General features: G+C 38.3%; 1 protein-coding gene across 13 annotated transcripts in view; it reads left to right on the top strand.

Moving 5' to 3' along the window:
• Positions 1 to 9,259: 9,259 nt before the first annotated feature.
• The window catches only part of baz2ba (bromodomain adjacent to zinc finger domain, 2Ba), an 83,815-nt gene continuing 81,222 nt past the window's right edge, over positions 9,260 to 11,852 (top strand). For 7 of the 13 annotated variants that reach the window (XM_038268052.1, XM_038268057.1, XM_038268051.1 and 4 more), the window contains exon 1: positions 9,260 to 9,548. The gene's annotated coding sequence lies outside the window, so the exon portion shown is untranslated. The remainder of the gene's footprint in view (positions 9,549 to 11,852) is intronic. The other 6 variants (XM_038268059.1, XM_038268056.1, XM_038268058.1 and 3 more) reach the window with 1 other exon arrangement.

Raw genomic sequence — 11,852 nt, 5'->3', positions numbered from 1 at the left:
AAATTGAAGTGTCTGTCTCATTCACTTTGTCCTATTCCATCCATTTGGTAATCAAAATTAAGCACTGGCGCTGTTCAGCAGTACTTATGTGGATTTAATGTCTGCGGATGGGGGTAGTTTTGCATACATTTTAAAATAGCTCTGAGGGGTTTACATGCGATTCAAACAGAGCTCTACAATGAAGAATTTTCAAATGGATAGATTTGGAATGTTTGTGAGGCATGTCTGAAAATAGCTCATAAGGTATGCATGAATGTGTCTTCTGCATTTAAATGAGACAGCTATAATTAGACCAAAGGTAGCATTTTATTATCTGAAAACATTTTGCACATGTTTTTTTTTACATGCAAAATGTTGTTTATGTATAGAAAGAGATAAAAAAAATTCCACAATTCCTGGATCATGTTTAAACATTTGAAAGGATTACAATGCTTATTCGAGTATTTTTTCGTTTTTTAGCTTTGTTAGATCTGAACCTATGTACAAATGGGTATTTCAATTAATATTCCAGCAGTTTATTTACTTAAAACTATACCACTTTGCATTGCCAAGAATATCATTGTCTTTTTAAACCTAATAATGCACCAAAACAGCTTAAATACCTTAAAACTGAAAGAAATAAACATGAGCAGAGAATCCTACACAGTGATGTTTCCATAGGCTGTTTATCAACTTGCTGTTGTGCATAGATACAATAATGGTAAAAAAAATATATATATATCTATTGATTCTGGGGTTTTAACATATGACCAGGCCTTTATCGGGTTATAAAATAGTTTTAATCCCACCTCCAGATTATAAAATCCCACTATTTTTTTACTGAATGATGAAGCCAAAGTGGAAAGCTTTGGGCTGGGTTGGGTTTGATTTCAATAATCCTTGTTGGTTACAGTTCCTGTGTTTTTTCTTAAGGTTTTAAAGCAATAGTTCCCTTCGTTAACAGTTATTAAACAGGGAAACAACTTTAAAAAGGGTTTAGAGGTGCAGCAAAGGTCCTCAGGCTCTAACCCAGAATGGCTATGCTAAGGATTTCACAAAACCTCAGATTTGTTTTTGAGACATTCTACAGGTCTTTAACAATGAATGTTGAGGGTGAATCCACACTTAAAATTAACAGAGGGTATACTTCCTTTTGACTGAAGTATGTTTTGCCTTTCAGTGAATGTATTTGTTTTCTATACAAAAACAGCTCTGATTAAGACATGATGGGTATAGTGGAGGATGTTCTTTTTCTGTGTGGATCGTCAAAATAAGTGGTCCTCCTAATTGTCAATTATTCTGATGATATGTTTACATAAGGCTGTCCTACGTGCTCGTCCCCATTTTCACTTACTGGTGGTAATTCTGAGAGTGGAATAATTGCAGATCTTCTTTTGGAAAGTAAGCTTGTATGAGCAAACAGCAACTTTTAAACAGAGCGTGCACAAGAAGATATGGGCTTGTGCATGATCTTGAACGCGTTCAAAAGGCGTTCCCTCTCTGGAGCGGGTACAGGGTTGTGCATGTGCATTTTTTTTTTAAGTGCAAAGGGCAGGTTTTTCAAAATTTGTGAAAATTCTCAGCTATACCTTTAACAGTTAAAGCTCCTTTCACAACGGTTATCTATATCGTTATCAATGCCTGCAATTATTGATAGCGATTTGTTTTTTTCTCATACAATAATACATGTTCAGAGAAGCAGCTAAGCTGTAAGACTTAACAGGATTACAGCTAGGGATTTGCTGATTTTATATCGGCTACAATGTTGACCAATTAGCTGGATTGAATATTGGGGATTTTATACTGTATATCGGAGTTACAGTCCAGAACACTTTACATGAAACTGTTTATGTCTTTCTTTTTGATGGTTATTTGTTAGAAAGTAACATTAAGTACATTTTTATCTGTGTTAATTATTTACTGTTTATGTCTAAGCTAAAACATTTACCTACAAGATATGAATGTGATTCATCCACTCAACAGTTGTATCTGATCAGTATCAGATATCGCAGATACCCTCATCCAACGTATCGGTATCAGAGAGGATAAAAAAAAAAAAGCCTTCTGTAATCGCTGCATCCATGTTTCTTTTTTCAAACACCTGAACCAAGCACCCCCATTTTAAAAGACCCCAATATTCTTAGATACTGATTACTTGTTCGTGGTGCCAGTTCTTTTCGGAAAGATCCGTATAAAATTCAAATTGTTATAAATCTTTTCTAGCAAAAATTGTTGCAATATAAGGAATTAAACCTTTATCATTTCAAAACCTGTTTCACATTTGATGCGACATTCATCCATTCATTACTTTACACAATTCAACCAAAAAGCAAACAAACCTGTTAGAGGGCAAAATGTAAAAAGAAAAAAGCAGGTGGTAACCTGATTGCATAGGTATGCACGCCCTCAAACTACTTATCTGAAACATGTTCTGATTCATTTCAGCTGTCCACACCTGTCAACCATTATAGTTAATCTTAGTGACCTGTAATAAAGTTCAGCTTTCATAATAGTTTTTCCCTTAATCGTTCACATGTGCAGCATTTCACTAAAGCCTTTCTGGTTTGCAGACAATCTAAAAAGAATCAGAGAGATCTCAGTACAAAAAGAAATCAGTTAGGAGAGAAAAACAAGTTCAGCTGCAATATCTACAAACCAGGCCAAATAAAGATAATTATCAATAATTGGGAAAAAGGGAAAATTATAAAGACAAGGCAGACACTTGATAAGAGGGCTATCGGGAAGCTAACAGTAACATTGAAGGAGCTGTAATAATTTACCACAGGGATTTTATGTTCCTCATGCGCCAACAGTCACCAGTCTTCCCCGTCTAGGTCAGACTTAATAAATTCTGGTCCTGGATCTGGTGTCCTATGTCTTTTAGATGTGGCTGTAGTTCAACACACCCGAGTCAAATATTCAGGTCATTAGCAGGACTGGAAAACTTGGCTGATTCTGAATTGTGCAAATCAATAAGGACACTTTAGCCAATCATCATCTGTGCAGTTTTGATAACTCATCTTATTACTTATTATAATCTGCGAAAGCAGCAGCATGTGGATATTAAATAGAAGGGGTCCCAGGACTGAACCTGGGGGCATTCCACATGTGTCTCCCGTTTGCTCTGTAGAACGTTAACCAAGAATGTTGGGAGGTCCCTATGCTTAATGAAGCAGCGACTGGAGGTTTTCTGCTTCCTCCTCCTTAATCAATCCCTAATGCCAACACTATTCTAACAGTACTTAATATGGACACTGCGGACGCACTTCCGCTTCGATTTAAATGTCCTTACCGATATGCTCAAATTAGCCTTTGAGGAGGTTTGGCACCAATGGAACACCTTGGAATGCGTTTGTAGCAGCATGGTGTTATCGGGTTACAATTCTTTCGATCAAGACAAATTTTTAGTGAGGTTTGTTGCAATTATGAACGACTCCAAACGTCAGTCGATTTTGGCCAAATTTGAATGCCAGCTAGACACCTGCACTCTGAGACATTCTACACATGAACGACTTCATAAAAATAAAGATTATAGTAAAGAGGGAAGGAGTAATAACAAAGTCCCATGAAGACGGCTACAGAATAGACACATCCCCACAATCTGTAAGAATTTGGGAAGTTTCGCAATGCAGGGTGCACTACAATGTAAGATTTTTTGCCCTTTTCGGGCCTATTCTCAAGTTGTGCGAGAATTTTTCGATCAGGCCGACTTTCAGCCTGATCGTGCGTCATGTAGTGTAAAGGGGGTAATGAGGGGTGATTAGCCTCTCACGACCACCTCCTGATCAGTAATTGTAAGGTCGGGAGAAAATCAAACATGTTTGAAATTCAGTCAGCCGTCGTAAGATCGACTCAGAGCGTCAGGCCGCACAGTGTGAGAACGTGCATTGTGAGCTGTGAACTTTTAAACCCTGTGGTTTTGTCGTACAGTTTGAGCTGTAGCTGCGTGTAACGATTGAAGATATCGCCCGGCTTAAGATGACATACTCCTTTAAAAGCAACTGCTGACATTAAATCAAAAGGTGTTTTGGCACTTTGTCAGTTCCAGGGTGTGAACACTTACTGAACAAGCTCATTGTTTATTTGTCCTATAAAAAAGTTTTATGGTTTTTATCTTGCATTGCTGAAAATAAACTAATATCAGATGATACATTATTAGAAAAAAATTATTTTTACATCTCAATGCATTTAATTTAATAAAGGTTGCTGGCACTTTTTAAATACACTGTGATATGGGGCGAAAAAGCAAATAATAAGCTGTGCTTTAGAGATAGTACTAAAAGAGTTAGGAAGATCAGAATAATGTGACAATAGGTTATACCAACACTCCTAAAACTGTAACTATGCAATGTTTATGGAGTTTCAAAGTTGATTGAATTCCCCTTTTACTTAAGGACCCTTTCCGTCCTCACCAGAAAGCAGATCTGTTTATACGAATCACAACTTATTTTGGGTAAGGTCACAGGTTCACTTTCAGTACTTTAAATGCTTTTTTTTTTTTTTTTTTTCTTGGTCATAATCGGTTTGTTGGGGGAACTCTACCAAATCAAACTTGTAAAAATCATTGACTGGAATTTTTTTTCTTTGCATGAGCAAAAACAAAACTGTTAGATTGGTAATTTCACCAGCTAAAAAAAGTCTTTCAGTATAAAAGCCTCCTGTGGGTTAGCATTTGAATGGAATTTAATGAAAGGTAGCCTTACAGTCGACTTACAAGTCACTAGTGGGTGAGTTAATAAAAAGGAATAGACCTCTGAGGGTTAGAACACTGCTTCATTTCTAACCATTCATTATTTAAACAGTATTGTTTGTCTATTAGGCTGTGCAAACTTTGCAATGAGAGAATTATACAGCTGGCAAGCTGGGTTAAACCTGCGCTGTCATAATAATTGATACGATGCTGGTTGTGTAGGACAGAGAGAAACACTAGTGAAAGGTCAATTATGATGAGAGGGCAGCAAACGCACTATATCTATAAATATGTAACCCGCCTTAAAAGATACATCTGCTATGACAAGAACATTGTGAGCTACGAAGCATGCAATGAAGCTCGAAGTTATTTCAAGTGTGAAAGTAGTTTTCTTTGAAAGAAATCCCCCAAAGCTTCAATCTCTACAGAACTCAGCAAACAAGTGAAGTTGTAGAGTCACAGGAGGGAAGTGAAGTTAATTTTGTAAAAAAAAAAAAAAACATCTGCTCCCTTTACAAACCATTGCTGCTCCTCTCTGAGAAGGGAAAATTTCTGTGCCACTTCACTTCTCGATAATTGAACTTTAGTTCCACGTGCACGGCTAACTACAGGTACGTGTAACCAACAGTTCCTGCCTGCATTCGCAAAGACTTGAAGGAAAATACTAGGTTGAGTACCTTTGGCTAAACCCCTGCACTTAAGAGCAGATTTAGCAAATGGAAAATCTGCTGACATTTTGCGCGGCTCATGTACACACAGATGTGGGTGGAGATGTTTTTTTTTTATTCGATTCAAGGTCATTTTGCACGGCTCAGGTTGGGATGACATTTGGTTGTGATCTCATTCTTCATGGAGGGATGCATCACTGCGGGGCTGAGAGGTTGTTTCTCCACTTTCCTGGCACAAATGACTCCTCGTTCCCAGAAAAAAAAAAGGAACACGCTAATGCTCTCCCTGTCTTCCCTTCTCTCCCCGTCGGTCTTCCATTGCATCTCCTTGTTGAATGACAGTGTGACTGTACCTCATCAGCAAATGACTCACTCTACTACTCTGCTATTATGATGATTTCTCCCTTCTGTGTATTACATCATGCAGCAGAGGGTTCTGCTCAGTTACATTCACCACAATAAACACTCTCCAAGTGCATCCACTTCGTCTTGCAAGCTGAACATTTTCTGGCTGATCTTCAGAATTAAAGCAGAGCTCTTGGTGCATTTACTGAAAGGAATCTACAAGCTGACGGAATCATAAGCCAGATATTAGTGTGAATGGCGACCATGGTGTCACAAACACACTTGTAAACGCCTTCCGGAGGATGTCTCTTGGTTCAAAGGTCACGGATCAATGCATATTTCACTGTCACATGGATCTCTATACGCCATTAGGCATATTAGGCTTCCAGAATCTCTGCGACGATCCATTTTCAGAAGACATGGGAGGAAACGAATCAATAGAGCTGTTCATCTGGCATAATTTGTGAATTTTATGTCAGCAAGAGAATCCGAGTTACTTGAGGCTCACCCATATTCTACATATAGTTGCCGCAAATTGGTCCCTCGTGCTTTAATCACACACAGTCAGTTCAAATCATTGACTTTTTAAATCATTATAACTCATAGTGTAGATTCAAGACTGGAAGGATGAGTGAAGGGGAAGAACAATTACAGCATTTTTTATTTTATTTTTTGCATTAATCCAAAACAACAGATTAAATGAAAGTCAACTATTAAAAAAGTGTAAGATGTCAAAGGGAGAGAGGAACAATGGTGGGTGATTCATTCTATACAGCAGAGCACTGTCTTAATTTAATTCATTGGGTGTTTATTTAATACTTATTACGTGGGACACAACAATAAGTGACAACTAATTCAATTTTATAGGAAGACATCCTTAGGCCACTTTTCTTGTGTGTGAACGCTATTTTAGGCTCCATTTATGGTGTTCAAATTAAACATCTCGGAGTTGCTGGTAGCTTCTTGTGTTAATGGAATCCCACGTAGTGGGTTGTGTGGAGAAGGAAGCAGATGAATCTGTATTCCCTGAATGTGTCTGAGCAAAAAAATCAATAAATGCAAGCACAGCTCCTCTCTTCTGATGGCTGTCTTTGCATGCTGGACTAATAGAAAAATAATAATTAAATTTAAATCACCAGATTAATTTGTTTTCCATCAGTCTCAGGAGAAACCTTTTTTTTTTCTCCTAGTTTCTTTAGTGGCTCATTATACTTTCTAATCAAGACAAAAAAAAGTGCCTCTTTTTGACAGACATGCTGTCTCCCTTCCCCCTTCTCTTCCCTGTGGTGTGCTTTCTCGCATTGCAGTCATTGTGCTGGCACTTATTATGTTACAAATGACCGAGGTACGGCAGGCATTCTCAGTGTGCATGCAAAGAGGGCCCACCCTTCTCCACGACTAGCGCCTTCTCCTAATGACGATGCTCAGAGTGCCCCCCGACGCAGCTCCATGCAGCCCTCTTCCCCCACTTTCCGCCCCCATGTGCTCTCTTTAATGAAGATTCTCCAATGCAATTAAAAATCCTTGCTTCTTGCTGATACTGTATGACAAACAGAGCCACTGTCATTCCTCATGGCCTGTCATCCCCGCCACAAGAGTAGGAGGAGGAGATGGAGAAATACACCAGGGTGCCAGTGGCTACAGAGACAGATAGAGAGGACTGGTGTGGGTTTTTGTGTGTTTGAAGAAGTCCCCCCCTCCTTCAACAGGTAATGGAAGGATGGCAGAGACAAAAATCAATGACCAACGAAATACAGAAAGCAAGCCTATAAAATGGCTTTAACTGTGCACCAGAAGCTGAATAAGGGGTTCCATCTGTGTCCATCCACTAAACCTTTTCTAACGACGAATGTTTTATCAGACTTGCACTGCAACACTACCTTTAACTTCTTCCTTTTTTTTTATTACAGATTAAAAAATGAAGGATTTCTGAGCAAGAGCTCTGCAATAGTTGCAACAGCTTCAGAAAAGTGTGGCGACACTTTTGGATATTGTGACATAACAGCGGCAAGGGAGACAGAAGAGGGGGGAGAAGGCAGCCTTCCATTTATGATAGTCTGCAATGATTATAAAGCATTAGTGTAAAATGTGCCTGTAAAGAAACAGTCTGCTAACAATGCAAGCTTTACAAGGTTACCAATAAACTAACAGGGGGACTGTTTGTTAATCCACTAAAAATACCTGTTAAAGTGAATCCACCCAGCGCTGTGATGTGACTCTCAGAGAGAGAAAGAGAGAGACGCACCAGTTGGCTCCAGTTCTGTGACCCATCCTTGTCAGGGTGGAGCATATAAGAACAGTTGCCCTCTCCATCTGCAAAAAAAAAAAAAAAGAAAAAAAAAATCTACCCCCCTTTTCCCCACACAGCAACACACCATCCCTCTACCCCACCCCCTTGTTGTTTTCCAGTTGAATGAAATAATCTTCCCCCGTCTGGAAACCCAGTCTGGGTCAGAGGGCCTGCGTTCAGCCTGTTGCTTATTGTGTGTTCAGAAGAGGAGGTAAAGCATACAATTAGGCACAGATGGCTGTCTTTGCCAGGCAATGTATTGATCCTATCCCAAGGAGGAGCTGTCCCATTTCTGGTTTTGTTTCACAAAATGCTCTCTAATTTGGAACCAGTGAGAAACCCATTTGTATTTGTTTGATCACAAATCATGACCCCAGACGGATAGATAGATAGATAGATAGATAGATAGATAGATAGATAGATAGATAGATGGTGAACTTAGACAAACATTATTGTCATTTTGTATACACTACAGCGCAGCAGTGATCAAATGTAAACATTGGGCGATATCTATCTATCTATCTATCTATCTATCTATCTATCTATCTATCTATCTATCTATCTATCTATCTATCTATCTATCTATCTATCTATCTATCTATCTATCTATCTATCTATCTATCTATCTATCTATCTATCTATCTATCTGAATCAGACATACTTTAATAAACCCAGAGGGAAATTACTTTTGTTACACGCTCCAGATACAAACATATATATATATATATATATATATATATATATATATATATATATATATATATATATATACACACCAAACCACACAAGACAATAAGATAATATATACACATATAACTCTTCTTCTACACTTATATCTAGATCTATATCGATAGATAGATAATTAGATAGATAGATGTTCATTAACTTTTTATATATGACTGTATCAAAATTGCTTGTAATAGAAAAAAAAATCAGATTAAACCTCATCTTTCATCTGCATCATTTATAATTTGGTGCATTAACTATCAAAAAGAAGTTTATTTTAAAAGGGAAATCATATTAACTGTAGTTGTCAACTGTAAAAAAAAAAAAAAAGCAAGAAAGAAAGAAAAGTTGTAACATATATTTAATTTGTAGCTATTCTTCTTGTATTTGTTTACAACAGACGTGAATGAGATGCGCCACAAAGCAACATTCGTAAATAAAAGTCTCCGTCAGATCCGTGCTGCCGAATGATAATGTCGCATTTAAAGTAATAACGGTCAATTACGGTATCCGCTCCTCTACTACGGCCGCTGCACAAATAATAAGTTTTCTTTGTGTGGCAGTAGTGAGCTGACGTCAGGTCGGTTCCTTGAAGTGGAGCTGAATAAACCTTGAGAAGAGTCTCCTTCAATCTGCTGTTAGTAACTAACACACACACACTCACACCGAGACTCAATTACTGCCCAATTCCCTTCTTTATCATTCGTCCCCGACCTCTTTCATAACCAAAAGCGACCAAGGAAGGGAAAAAAAAGACACAAGAGAAGCGACAAGAAGAGCAAACCGAAGAGTTAGTTGATCTAAAGAAGCCGCACGCTGGAAATAAGTAAAGTGTCGAAACTAAAAAAAGGTAAGCGTTATTTTTTTATTTATTTTTTTGTTTATTTCCCTGACGCTGTTTTCAAACCCATCACAGAAACAAGCTCCGCTTTATAGAGCTGGCTTCGCTTTTCATTTCTTCGCTCTTTTTTCAGCTTTGTGGATACTTTCTTTTTGTGTGTTTTTTATGCGAATGTAATTCATTCGTTCGGTTTACGTTTGGTTAAAGTTTTTTTCTTCTTCTTTAATCTGAAAACGAGTGGTTTTCGTTCTGAGTGGTGACCTGATAGTGGGAATCGTCTTTGTGTCCTTCTTTCTTTTCTCTCTCTCTTTCAACCTTCCGCTCATGTTTGATAACTAGTTTAATGGTTGTGATTTTAAACTTTTTAAGCCTTTATTGTTTTCATTCACTGTTTAAACGGGTCTCTTGGGGTATTTTTTAGTGCGTATTTTGAGCTGTAAGCATTAAAACGCAGTTAGAGGGGTTGGTGGTGACTGGACCGCCGCTGGTCCTCGCTGTCCGTCCTTTTAAAAACCCATCCGCTTTAACAGTCACTCGACGCCAGAATAAAACAATTTATGACAAATATATAAATATCCAGATCGGTTAGGGTTAGTTTTAGACGTGTGTTTTTTGTGTTTCTCCTTCCTAAGCAGTTGGGAGTTGGAGCTGTTTTCCGTGTTGTTGGCTCCGCCGGGCTGCTGCTGCTGTTGCTAATCGCGGTCGCTTCCTCAAACCGCTCGCGCGCAGCAGCAGCTAGCAGCCGCTTGGCTGAGTTGTTGAAATTTATCCCTTTGTGTATATTACAATATCCTCCATTTTTTTTCTGCCCCTTCCAAAACAACAAGCCTCTCGCCATCTTGGTTGTTTTAAATACGTCCATCAAGCACCCCTGTCTTCCCTCCTCTCTCTCTCTCTACTCTCACAAACACTTTTTTAACTACTTTAGTAGGAAATGGATCCACGTTTTTTTCTTCTAAGTTTTACCAAAGTTTTGAAGCGCTGTTTGAAAAAAAAAGACGTTTTATGGAGCCGTTTTAGAAATAAATTAGCAACTGATAAATCCTCTCCCAGTATAATTTGAAAGCTTGTAACACTTAAAAATAATTATGTTGATTTATAAACAAAATCTGAAGTCATGGGTTGAGGTTATAATATCTGGACTTTTAACTGTTAGTATAGTTTGATACACATATGTGAAGTTGATATGTTTTATATGTTTTTTTTTTTGTGTTATGATACTTGTGATTTGAATGTGCATCTTAACATGAATGAGTGGAGTAAGGAAGTGAGGGAGGGAGGGAGGGAGGAAGGAAGGAAGGACTGATGTTAGCCTTAATTACCAAGAATGCAATTAAGAGTCAAAATATAGTATTGATTCTACATAATGTTTCATGATAAACACTTTAAGCACCTATTACTGAACAATCTAATTATAAACAGGTTGATATTTTTAAACATCAAGAGTTTGATCACACTGTTGAATGTATCCTATTATTGTATCACCCGCTTTATGTGCTTTGATGCTTGTTTATACGTTTCCAGGCAGGACACTTGTCCTATTTATTTTCTGTCATTTTGCCCCATGCATGTGCTCAAGCCCTCCCCTAAGGTAGAGCCTGATCTCACCATCTTCTCTGTGTCCTATAAGCAGGGAAATAGGGGGAGGAGGGATGAAAACACACAGAACAAATGCTTTGAAATGGAAAATCTGATCATTTCACCTCCCACCTCTTTTGTTTGCCCATTTATTGCTGCGAAGCCGGAGTGCAGAGGAGCAGATGTTTAGCCAAACATGAAGGCGCGGTTGCCTCTGTCCTTGTGGGGAATGGCTCTCGTTCCTCTCTCCGCTGCTGATGCATCGACATGACAGCTGCTTGATTTCATGGAGCTGCTAAGAAGCCATTAGTGGTATCAGTGAATTGAAACGGAACGGCGTCTTCTAACTTTTTCTATGGCTTGTGCAACTATTTATCTATTAGCACTATTTTGGGCACATTTGTTTGAATGCACTTGTGTGTGCGTGGAGGTGCTGAACACACAAAAACTGACAAGAAGGGCTCATATATTTGTGCAGTGCGTTTTCCTCATAATTGCGAGAGATTGAGCAATAGCAAAAGTAAAAAAAAAAAAAAAAGAGGAACAAATCTGTCAGAGTTTGTTTGCCATGTTGGTTTGAAATGAAAGCACACTGTGCTACCTCAAGCACACTCAAATCAGAGAGAGAGATCCCTCATTGCCAGGCCAAGAGAAAAGAGTCAACTCTCTGCTGGAGTTTAGTTTTGTTTTTTATTCGCTTTTCTTTTCTTTCGATCTTTCAAATTAGAACCTTTG

Source organism: Cyprinodon tularosa, unplaced genomic scaffold, assembly GCF_016077235.1.
Source record: "Cyprinodon tularosa strain WSP-4 unplaced genomic scaffold, ASM1607723v1 ctg691, whole genome shotgun sequence".
In the NCBI taxonomy this organism is placed as follows: Eukaryota; Metazoa; Chordata; class Actinopteri; order Cyprinodontiformes; family Cyprinodontidae; genus Cyprinodon; species Cyprinodon tularosa.
This window is presented reverse-complemented; position numbering and strand designations above follow the sequence as displayed.